Consider the following 12,564-nt stretch of genomic DNA (forward strand, 5'->3'; position numbering starts at 1 on the left):
TTTGCTTTTGGTAATCTTTTTATCACATTTCTTTTGTTTCACATACCTTAAGTAGAGTATATATGCACAAGTCTGATGTATTTCTGTTAAAGAGGTCATATGGCATGTAAAAACAAAGATGGCGTCCAATATGGCAGCTAAAATCATGAAATTATATTGTCCAAAAATATGTTTGGCATAGAAAAATGCCCTTTTATCACACCACACCAACAGTACAAATATTTTTTCAATAAATCTGCATGCCTAAGTTCAGTTTTGCATGTCTAAGTTCAATTTAGATGGTGGTGTTTAGTCAGTTTTAGTTTAAAAGAGTGAATGTCAGTGCACAACCAGGGCACACTGGTGACTTCACTGCTGTGTAACTCAGCATGGGGTTCAGTGTCAGCTAATCTTGCTTAACTAATGCTGTACCTAGCTTTACTAACTCCAAAATGGTAGACTAGGACTAGTTGTAGTGTAGTTTAGTTTAGTGTCCCAAATGCTGTCTAATAGCCCCATATCAATTAGCTCTTAGGAAGTAATTGGTAGATTTGTTAGAATTGACAGGGTGTGCCAGCGGGAGAGCCGAGCCAAGGGTAAGTGGGGCTATACATGGCTTTTTCATGTACTTATCCGGATGGTGTACAGATCACATGGGACTTAAATGGCACTGGATGAATGATCGGGCTAGGTGTAGGGTGACCGAACCTAGTTGTATCCCATACATCAATGTGCGTATCAGACTAAGGTGGTAAAAGGATAACCCCTCGGCCTTATTTAAGAACTTATAATGGCAAGTACAATCACAAGCAGGAGGAAGACTGACTGGAACAAATGTTGTCTTTGCCAGGAAGACAAGAAAAATGAAGGTCTAACTTCTCCCTCAGCCTCAGTACATCATAATCCAGAACATGATGGGTACGTAATGATTACAATCAACGTGCCATTGTTCAAGGAAATTGGTGAAATGCCACTCATGTTTGACCCAGCAAGACTGGATGAAGGCAGTGGCATAGAGGCAACACTACGTCAAAACATGGCAAAATACCACAAGACCTGTAGAGCCATGTTTAACAATGCAAAACTTGATCGTGCAAGGAAGCGAAGATCTAAAGTTGAAGGTAGTGAGCCACAAGAAATGAAAGCCAAGCCATGTCACATGAGCCGTGACAATGAGGGTTGCATTTTTTGTGAAAAAGTAGCACCTGCATCAGATCTTCGACAAGTAATGACCATGAATCTCAATAGGAGACTACATGAGTGTGCTCAAACACTCAATGATGGCAAACTTTTGGCAAAACTAGGTGCAGGTGATGCAATTGCACAAGAGCTGAAGTACCATCTTGGATGCCTTGCGAGCCTATATAACAGGGAGAGGTCCCATCTGAGAAATCTTGACAATCTCACAGTGAAGAAACCGATGTATAGCCACCGGTTCTTTCAGAGCTGGTGAACTACATAGTTGAAACCAGTTTGGGTTCAGATGGTCCTGCCATATTTCCTCTTGCAGACATATTTCAGTTATACCAGCAATGCCTAGAACAATTGGGCATTGTGTCACCCACTATTAATGCAACAAGGTTGAAAGAAAAGCTGTTAGCAGAAATCCCTGAATTAGAAGCACACAAGAAAAGAAAAAGTGTTCTACTTGCCTTCCAGAGAGATGTGGCACGAGCCCTATCTCAAGCATCTGACTACTCAGATGCACCTGTCATTGTTAAAGCAGCAAAGATACTGAGGAAGAAAATTCTAGAACATCAGTCCAAGTTTGATGGCACCTTTGGTGATGGATGCATCAAAGATGCAATATCTCCAAGTCTCCTCCAGTTCATTAGCATGGTTGAACATGTAGCGGACATAAAGTCACAGTTAAGGTTTGGCTCATCAAAGTTAGACCTGGCTATTGCCCAGCTCCTGCAGTACAACTGCTTTGCAAAAGAGAAGGAAGGAGCAACTGTACATCGACACTCTAAGGATCGAGAACCCCCTTTTCCTGTGTACATGGGCATGGCTGTCTATGCCAAAACCAGGAAGAGGGCCCTGGTTGAAATGCTTCATGACCATTGCATGAGCATTTCCTATAACAGGGTGCTGGATATGTCAGCCCAACTCGGAGATGCCACCGTCACCAAATATGTGGAAGAGGGTGTGGTCGGTCCACCTGCCTTGAGAAAGGGGTTGTTTACCACTGCAGTCATGGACAATATTGATCACGACCCTTCAGCAACTACAGCCACTACTTCGTTTCATGGAACCAGCATTTCATCACAGGGGAGCAAATCTATCATGGTCAAAGCCAATGACACAGATGTCCTTGTAATTGGCCTAAGTATATTCCCAATTCTGCAAGCCATAGGTCTGGAGAAGCTGTGGCTTGCATTTGGCCAAGGCCTTCGGTGGATAGGTATTCACAACCTGTACGACAATGTACGACAATGTTGGTGCAGAGATGGCTAAAGGCATGCTATTCCTTGCATTTACAGGTTGTGATGTTGTCTCAGCCTTCAGAAACAAAGGAAAGAAAACAGCCTGGCAAACATGGAACATATTTCCTGAAGCCACCTCAGTCTTTTCTAAACTGAGCAAGTACCCAGCAACCATCGAGGATGGTGACATGAAGATTCTGGAGAGGTTTGTGGTACTCATGTATGACAGGTCAAGCACTCTAGACAGTGTAGATGAGGCCAGACTTGACCTATTTGCCAGAAAGCAGAGACCTTATGAAGCCACCCCTCCAACCAGAGCAGCTCTGCTCCAACACACCAAACGCTCAGCATATCAGCCAGGCGTGTCGGCTCAGGCAATTCTGCGCCAGCCAGAACCAGAGGGTCCTGCTGACTGGGGTTGGGAAAAGGTTGGTGAGGAATGGAAAGTCTTCTGGACAGCAATCTCTCCCATTGCAAAGAGTTGTGAACAACTCACTAAATGTGGCTGCAAGTCTGCCTGCCACGGCAGATGCAAATGCTACAGGCTTGGGCTGGCATGTACAGCTTTATGCAGCTGCAAATGTGAGGTGTAAGTAGCCTCTGGAATGGCCGCTTGTTATTATTATTTTTTAATTTATTATTTATTTAGTTTTTAGTTTTTAATGTCAGTGTCAACATCATACTACAGGCTTGGGTGGCAAGTACAGCTTTATGCAGCTGCAAATGTGAGGTGTAAGTAGCTTCTGGAGCTTTTTCTTTATTTTTTCTTTATTTTATTATTTATTATTTGTTTATTATTTAGTTAGTTTTTAATGTCAGTCAACATCATGACCACACATCATAAAAAAATGGGCACTGAAAGTATCTAAAATGGTCTGAAATCGGTGCAATTGGGGGCCATCTTGAAAAATGGCGGCCATCTTGAAATTTTGCGTGGACACCCAAACTTTCCAAAAGAGTGGGTTATAGTGAGCACTTGTGCCAATTTTCATGTTTGTATCACAAACTGAAGTATTTTTCCACTTATCAGCTCTACTATAACTCAAGCCTGCTTCACAAAGCGGGGTAACGTCAACTCTCGGTCAGTTACCATGGCAACAGACGCTCTAGAACTAACCTGGTCGGGAGCAGGTTTTTGTCAGTGAACCTGGAGTTTTGCTCTGGCTCCGCCCCCTTTCAGACGGACACGGGATTTCATTTCCTCATTCAGCGGGGGAGTTTTGGTGAAACAGTTCTGCAGTGCCTTATTCCAGAGGCAAATTAGACGTGAACTTTATTCCCTCAATATGGAATGTGCTTTTGATAATGATCCGATTGATGAAGGCGCAGCATTACTTCGCCAAGAATTTTATATTGGCAGACAGATCATCATCAGACCATAGATGTACTGGCATTTCCAGACACCTTCCTTTTTGAGCGGTACCGTTTTACTGCCGTGACTATTATGTACATCCACAGTTTAATCGCTCTGTACATTAGCAACATCACCAGCTGAGCCTTGCCCTGACGTCATAGCAGATATTGTGTGTTGCGCTGCGTTTCCTCGTAAATGGAAGTTTTCTATACAATATTGGAGACGCAGAGCACCTGAGTAAGGGCACTGTATGCAGGGTAATCAGAAAGGTGTGCCTGGCCCTAAAAAGGTTTTTAGCAACTTTTGTTGTTTTCCCTGGAGAGAAACCTTCAAGAGTCATCAAGGAGGAGTTCCACAGGATTGCAGGTGAATGATGAGATCCATTAAATAAATATTAAATAACATTCTGTTAATGATATTGTGCTGCAATCTTAGAGTGGGATTAGTAATTTTCCTGTCTTTCAGGATTCCCAAATGTGATAGGCTGCATCGATGGAACGCACACCCCCATCAAAGCTCCTTCACAAAATGAAGCAGAATTTGACAGGGGTTACCCATGCCAACCCCGGCTGCTGACCCCTTACCCAGACCCTGAACCAGGCCCCCAACAGAACTTCAACCGGGATCACTGCAGGACAAGAGCCCGGGTGGAGAGGACCATAGACCTGCTGAAAGCCCGTTTCCAGTGCCTACGTCACCTCAGGGTGACCCCTGAGAGGGCCTGTAATATTATAGTGGCATGTGTTGTCCTTCATAACACCCTGCCCTACATAGAGAGGACCCCGATGATGATGATGAGCCCATTGACTTATCAGCTATGCAGGATGGCAGAGCTGTCAGAGACACCATATGCCATCATCACTTCGGGGTCTAACTTGTGCTCCAGTAGTTCGATTTCCAGATCTGCATTTCTAATCTGGTGGTCCAAGTACTGCATATCCTTAGCAGTTTTTTCCATCTTCTGGAGCAGGTGGAGTCTATAGATCTGTTTTACAGATAGCTGGGAGGACATAAGGAGGACATTCAATGATTACAGTTGGACATGAATTCCACAGAATGAACCTCTGGTGTTTACTGAACATCTGTCTCACTGTGTCAGTCCTTGCAGTGGATGTTGAGGGACCCTCCTGCTGCTGCCCAGCCATGCCCTGTTAAAATAATGTGTCAATACTTCAGTGGAGACAAAATATCACTCTTTATTCCACCACAATGTTTAAGAAATGTAAACGGGATGAGAACTATCATACCTCTACAGGCCTTTGTGGATCCTCCTCTGTAAAGGCAGCAGACAGGGTTTCCTCGTACTCTTCATCCTACATGAATATGTTTCATTATATTTAAACTACCATTTTGCAAGTTCTTTGGAGTGTTGCCTACTTACAAGGTCTGTTGTGGCATGAGGGGGTCCAGCAGGCAGAGAGCACTGTAACGTGAGGGTTCGGTGTGTGGTGGTTTATGCAGTCTTAATGCTAGAAAGAGCAGAATGGAGACGGATCATTTCTTCAAGTAGCACTTTTACTTTCTGCCCGCATTTCAGCTCTCCAACAACCACCTTTACTTCCCCTTTCTGACCCTCATGAGCCTCGACTAACCAATCAGAAGCTAGAAGGGCTGAGGTAACTCTACGGCAACCCAAAAGGTACATTCAGCACATTTATGGTAGCTGAGAAGATTCCAACATGAAAATATGCAAATAACAACAACTGCAGTCATAACTACATTATATTGACTGTGTAAACATTAACTCATTTTTATAACTTGACTCCAAAATGAACGATATGAATTAGATTAACTTATGAACTTTACAGCACCATCACAATCTATTGGGTGACAAAACAAAAAGACATGATGGGGAAATAAAGATGAACAGAAATAGGCTTAAAGAGATATATAGGCCTCGGCATATTATATATTATGAAGGAAGTGGTATCTTGAGGGGTGAGCTCTGAAGAGGAGCTCCTCCAGGGATTCCCTCAGCCACTGGCCTCCCAACATTCTGGCTTAGGGCTCCTCTGCCTCTGTTAAAGGTGGAGGTGCTGGGCCACCACCCGTTTTACAGGCATCTGCCTTCTTTCTGTTGGCTGAGTAAAGTCTGTCTTAGTTTAGCCTTAGTTATTTGCCAGCACATGATATGGGTGAGAAGACATTTATGTGTTTGAAAACAGCGTTATGTTGGGAATAAAACACCTTCACAGTCAAATGGCCACTTGATATTTACTGTACAATGTCACACATGATCGAAATTACGTAAAGAAATGTATTGATTAACAATTAAATTAGCAGCGGTCTCACCCGATTGGACAATGTTTTTATATTTCACTTTCAGCTGCTGCCAAGAGGCTTCTCCCCCGCGGAATTGCACCTAAAAGAAATAAATTAATAAGCTACCATCAAGCAGTATTCCCTTGCAATAATATTGTGATGACAAAGACGTTTGAACTATCGCATTCACTTGAGCAGCAATCTTCTTCCACGCCGCCTCCCTCTCTTTAGCAGCCGCTGCGCTGTTGCATTTTTTTTTTTTTTTTAAATATGTTCATATTCGCCATATGATGGGATCAATACTTCCTGCTCCACTGGCGTAAAAAACGCCGCCCTCCCTCAGTTGTCATGGTGACTCGTTGAATCGGGGCTCCATTGATGCGGTCTTTTTAGAGTCGTGGTGCACGCCTTAACTCCAGGTGAAACTACTCCGAGTTCATCAAACTGACCAAAATCCGGTGTTGTGGAACCGAAAACTCAGTGTTTTCTGTCTCAGTGTAACTCAACTCAGAGCTCGGTGTTTAGCTCATGGCTTGTTAAACCTGCTTTGTGAAACGGACCCCAGGTCAACCTACGGAAGCTCAACCTTTGGCAGAAGTCAGAAATCTCTGATTGCTCTTGTTAAAGTTGTGTTACTGGTCAAATCATGGGTGGAGTTTTTAACTGGTATACCAAATAAACATGCTCTCTTTTAAGATCCGAACAAAAAAAAAACATATTTTATAAAGGTCAAATCTACCGAAAGTTACAGTAAAAAAAAGAAAAAACTAATATAGATGCTCAGTTGTTTCCAATGTCACAGAAAGAACAAATGTTGTAATCAAACATTCATCACCAAGATTTATATTATTAAGCGTTTAAAAGTGAGCCTATTTTGTTGTTGGAGCCACAACAAACTTGAAACATTTTGATAAATTAGCTTCTAAATTGCAAAATTGAGACTGTCAAATGAAAACGGATTTAGTTCTTTCATGAAAATGTGTCTTATTGTGTATTTCAGCAGTTTTAATTAGAGTTGATTTTTGATAATTGATCAAATGTGAGGGAAGAGATGGTTTCTATAATTTCTAAGTTAATTATAAGACAACATATTAATAGACTGAGGAGTTGCTTTTAACACATCATTGTATTGTCTTCTGTTAGCTCTGTTAAGTTTAGAACAGAAATGAATGTGATCATTATTGTGTACACAATTCTTATAGAAATAAAGTGGTTAATTTATCTGATTTAGAGTTTGTTTGAGCTAGTAAGAGTAAGATATGTGTGACTTTTGACTGCGCGATCACTTCCTTTTTTTTTTTTTTCATATACACACACACAGTCATTCCTAGGTGCTTTTAACAGAGAAAATAGAAAAGCCCAACATATCCAAATGAGCAAGCAGGTATATTTGCAACTGTGGAAAGGACCAACTCCCTCTAACAGGAAGAAACCTTTGCAGAAACCAGACCCAGAGGTGGCGGCATTCTGCTGACCGGTTGGGGTGAAAGGATAGAAGAGAGGAGAGGATAGGGAAGACAGACAGGTAGATTGAGAGGATAGAGGAGAGGAGAGGATAGGGAAGACAGACAGGTAGATTGAGAGGATAGAGGAGAGGAGAGGATTGGGAAGACAGACAAATATTTTGGGTGGGGAGATACAGTAATGACACTGATCCAAATATTTTCCAACTGTTATGAGATTAAACCAGTCTGAGCAGCTCTATCTAGACAGTAACATGATTTTCTAGATTAAAACAGTCTGAGCAGCTCTATCTAGACAGTAACATGATTTTCTAGATTAAACCAGCCTGAGCAGTTCTATCAAGACAGTGTAGGGATTTATTACCTCATATGGATCACTATTTATGTTATGGTTGGCTATCGATAATGATTAATAATGATCAAAGCTAGTTATTAATAATGTTATCGAAATTTAATCTGATGTGTATCAGAACCTCGGAGCTCCATCTGTCTTAACAGGAAATGATAGCCAATTCAGTTCTATCAGTCTCATAAGATATACTAAACACTTAATCAGGAATTTGAATTAATAGTTAAATTAATTACAATTACCAGAATTAACAGTAAAGATTAAAGGATTTTGGAGTTCTTGACACAGAAGAGGTCGACATTTCATTCACCTTTGTGCACATTAATAACACAGCAAGTATGATTCCAAAATTATTTTTATTAACAATGAAAACAAATAAAACACAGATTCTAACTGTGTTAGATTCTAACTGCTAACACATGCACCTACATATACAGCTGGGTGTGTCTAGGTGCATGTGTGTGCGTGTGGAGAGAAAAGAGAGAGAGTTGGAGGGTGTATGTGTGAGAGGTGTGATGGAACTACAAAACAAGATGGCGGATCACAAGAAACTACATTCCAAATGGAGGTTGTCAGAGAACAGGAGGTCTGTCCTGAGTCTTGGCCATGTGCTGATACCAATGGATCAATGGAAGCTAGCCTTAGCATCTGCTTCCGGTGTTTCTCTGCTAAAGGACCATTTCTAGAATGAGTTTATGTGAATGCGATTTGTCTTGTAAAACGTCAGGAGTCATCAGATGGTGTTCAGTTACTGTGTGATGTTGTCTTTGATGTGATATGTGTAGGATTGTGAGTTAACAAGTTAGTAAAGCAAAGATTAGCATGCAGACCCTGTGTCTGTGGCAGAGCTAACGTTGGTTTACAAGTTGATAACGGCTCCTAATATCATTATCAATAGAACTCAATCACTGTAACAGAATCAACACATCTTCATAAAAGTTAAACAGTTCTATGCATAGCATCAGGTTTAACTAATCTCAGGGAATGCCTGAGTTGTTGTTATCACTTCCTTGAAGAAGTACAGTTGTTGTCGTGCTGGAGGGAAGCTGGTGTCTTCTCCTGTAGTTAGCACCTCCTGCTAACTGTGGTTGCTGGTTCTGCAGGCTGAGGAGAAGAAGATGAAGTTGATGTTTCAGGAGTCCTTCTTTGCAGCTTCTGGTTGTCCCTTTGTTCAGACTGAGGAGCTAGTCGCTCAGGTCTGTGATGGTTTTCCTGCTTGTTCAGGAAAAACACAAAGAAGTTCTGTGAGGCGTCGTTTCCCTGGTCCGTCCTGGAGGAACTGGTTGGTTTCCCTGGAGAGCAGACTCTGGGCGCTGGTCTCCGGTCCTGGGAAGGTCTCCTCGGAGTCTTCGTTGCAAGAGAGGAGTGGAGGCCCCTGCTTGCAGGCCTCTGGTGTTAGCTGTGTGCTAACACTGGATGAGCTGCTCTCCAGCAACTCACCTCCTCGGAGTGTAGTCGTGCAAGAGAGAGAATGGAGGCTTCGCAGGCTTTTTGTTCCACGTGTGAATTCAGAGGTGTCAAAGCCTGAGAGCTTCAACCAATCAGTGATTGGCTGATTGCATGGGGGAAGTGTCTTTTGAGCAGAAAGGGGGGAGGAAGGTCCTGCAGAAGGTCCCCCCCTCACTCCGTGTGAAAGACAGTCACATTCCTGGGTCAGAATTCATGTCATGACTGTGTATCATGACATATGACAATTGTCTTTTCCTACAAATGAACAAACTTTCTGTGGTCCTGTGAGATCCCAACAACACTAAGATGATTTTCTCGATTAAACCAGCCTGAGCAGTTCTATCAAGACCGTAATATGATTTTCTAGATTAAGCCAGCTTGAGCAGCTCTATCATGACAGTAATATGATTTTCTAGCAAGAGTATAAATTAGCAGGTAGGCAAAAAAAAACAAAAAGCGTACACTTTTAAACAACAACAACAATGATAACAAAAACAAAAACAAAGCGACACAAAACAAAATCACAATTTTGATATTTGAAAGAACAATAGCAGAAAACAAGAAAAATCAGCGGCAAATCTCAGGAATGAACAGGAGGCGCCCAAGTTACACCTCCGACCCACTCTGAGCTCCCTGCCATTCTCCTGCGCTTTTATTTAGATTAACAAATGGGAGGGTTTACACAGGAAAAAGAAACACATTGCTATGCTAGACATTTGTAGAGAATGGCAGTCTCCCCTGGAGGCGTGGGATTCTACCGAGACATCAGCTGAGGCAAGGTTGCAGTGTTCTTGCTTATCAGCCTCCGTCAGGGTGCCCTGCCAAGGCAGAACACATGTTTATACAAAGTTAAAACAACAGCGTCTGAGTTACGCTGCCAAATAAAGACAGAAGGAATAAGATTGAGATTAAGCATGAATATGGAAACTATATATATAAAAACACTCTGACACTCATCGATGAGGAGTGGAAGTGTGTGTGTGTGGTTTGTCCAATGGGTGTGGTTGGAACTGTTGTGGGGGGGCCCGCAGTACCACCCCGGGGCCCGAGGCCACCAGGGCCAGACGCCGCCACTCCGGCACCCGGCGGCCCCTGGACCCGGGAAGCCCCGACAAACTACCCCGGAGAGCCATGCCCCAACCCGGAAGGCACCAGACGGAGAGTGCAGAGAGGACCCCCCCACCCCCCCAGCCAAGAGGAGTCCACAAGAGAAGGATAAAGGGCGCAGAGCCCCAGGCCCCGACCCAAGCCGGGACCAGCCCGAGCAGGGCCCCCAGGCCACGTGGGCAGGGAGCCCCCCCGATCCCGGGAGCGAAGCCTGCCGCACCACTGGGGGCCAAACACACACACACACACACACACCCACACCTAAGCATATACATATACATAGACACACACACACACACACACACACACACACACCTAAGCATATACATATACATAGACACACACACACACACACACACACACACACACACACACACACGTACACATATACACACACACACCCACACCTAAGCATATACATATACATAGACACACACACACACACACACAAACACACACACACACACACAAACACACACACACACACACACACACACACACACGTACACATATACACACACACACCCACACCTAAGCATATGCATACACACACATACATTTACTTGGGGGGAGGGAGATGCCCCCCCACTCCCTAGGCTGCCAGCCAGGCCCTCACCAGGCCATGACAAGATCCCATCCTTCACCAATCCAACCGTGAATAGGTCACTGGGACCTTGGCCCAGCTGGACCCCTCACACAACCCCACCCCACCCCTGAGTGGCTGGCCTGGAACACAGGGACCAACACCCGCCCCGACAAGGCACCACAAGAGGACACGGGGAGGAACCCCCCCCATCCACCACACCCGACGGCCTGTGCGATCACTTCCAACACATGTCAGCAGTGTCACATGATTTACAGAGGGGCTGCATGGTGGAGCAGTGGTTATTGTTCTCGCCTCACAGTGAGAATGTCACAGAATCAAATACTAGCCAGGTCTTTTTGTTTAGCATTTGCATATTCTCACCATGAGTGTGTGTCAGAGTTTAGTCCAGGGACTCCGGTTTTCTCCCACAGTCCAAAAACATGTATGTCAGGTTATACGGTGACCCGGTTGTCCCAAAGTGTGAATGTGAGTGTGTGTGGTTGTCTGCCTCTGTGTGTCATATGATGGACTGATGTATCCAGGTGCATCCTGAACTCAACCACAGTAAGCTGAGATCGGATCCGGCGACTCTGGTCAGGATAAAGTGGTATAAATGATGAATGGATAAAAAGAAGCAATGCAGACTCTGAACTGAATAAAAAAAAAAGAACAAGAAGCAGAAAAGGTGTGCACATGAGGTTCATGAAGTGCATGTGCAGTTTCTGACGGTCTGTGTCAAACTAAAACTGGATTTTCACACTATTATAGCACTTCATAGTTTTGGGCAGCTTTGTATGTTTACAGATTTTGATCATGTGTGTTTTCTGTCTATATAATAGAGAAAAGTGTATGTAGAATAAACATAACATTTTCAAACAATCCCATTATAGTCATAGGCTTTGGGAAAAGGTGTCTCACTCCATTTATTTTAGATGATATTAATCACATTGGGGTATTACATCTGAATTCACTTGAAAACATTTTTTCCTCCAATAATAGACATTGGTTGTTCCTCTTGACCTTCTACTCTCTGGACGTTTTACAATCATCAACAAATATTTTAAAAAAAACACTGTGCTGCAGTTCTTTACATGTAAAACTGAACACCAAACACTGTCAAACCTATGGAAAAGCTGGAGGGAAAAACCCACCAGTCATAGTCAGAACATTGTTTATTCAAATGAATTTAAACAATGAATGTGTAAAACAAAGGCTGCCTCACAGTCGACCACAGTTGATGGGTGATTTGTTACATCAAGGACACACAGGTTTGCTGAGGATGGTGTTTGCTGCTGAAAGAGGTCTGCAATTCAAATGCTGATTAGTGACAAAGGCCATAAAAGTGCCTCAAGCATAAAAGACGTGTGTTTGACTGAGGATAATGTTATTTTTCTCTCAGAATGAAAAGTGAATATTAACCAGGTGGCAGGTGAAATTCCACCTACAAGCTGCTTCAGTACAAACAGGTTTCATGTACTTCAATTCAAGCATTTCAACAAAAAAAAAAAAAGAAGACATAAATATTAACGGACCAGTATTTATTGTCATATGTTAATATCTGAGCCGGTGCATTTTGAAAAAGATATTAT

This window comes from Blennius ocellaris, assembly GCF_963422515.1.
Source record: "Blennius ocellaris genome assembly, chromosome: 17".
Classification (NCBI taxonomy): Eukaryota; Metazoa; Chordata; class Actinopteri; order Blenniiformes; family Blenniidae; genus Blennius; species Blennius ocellaris.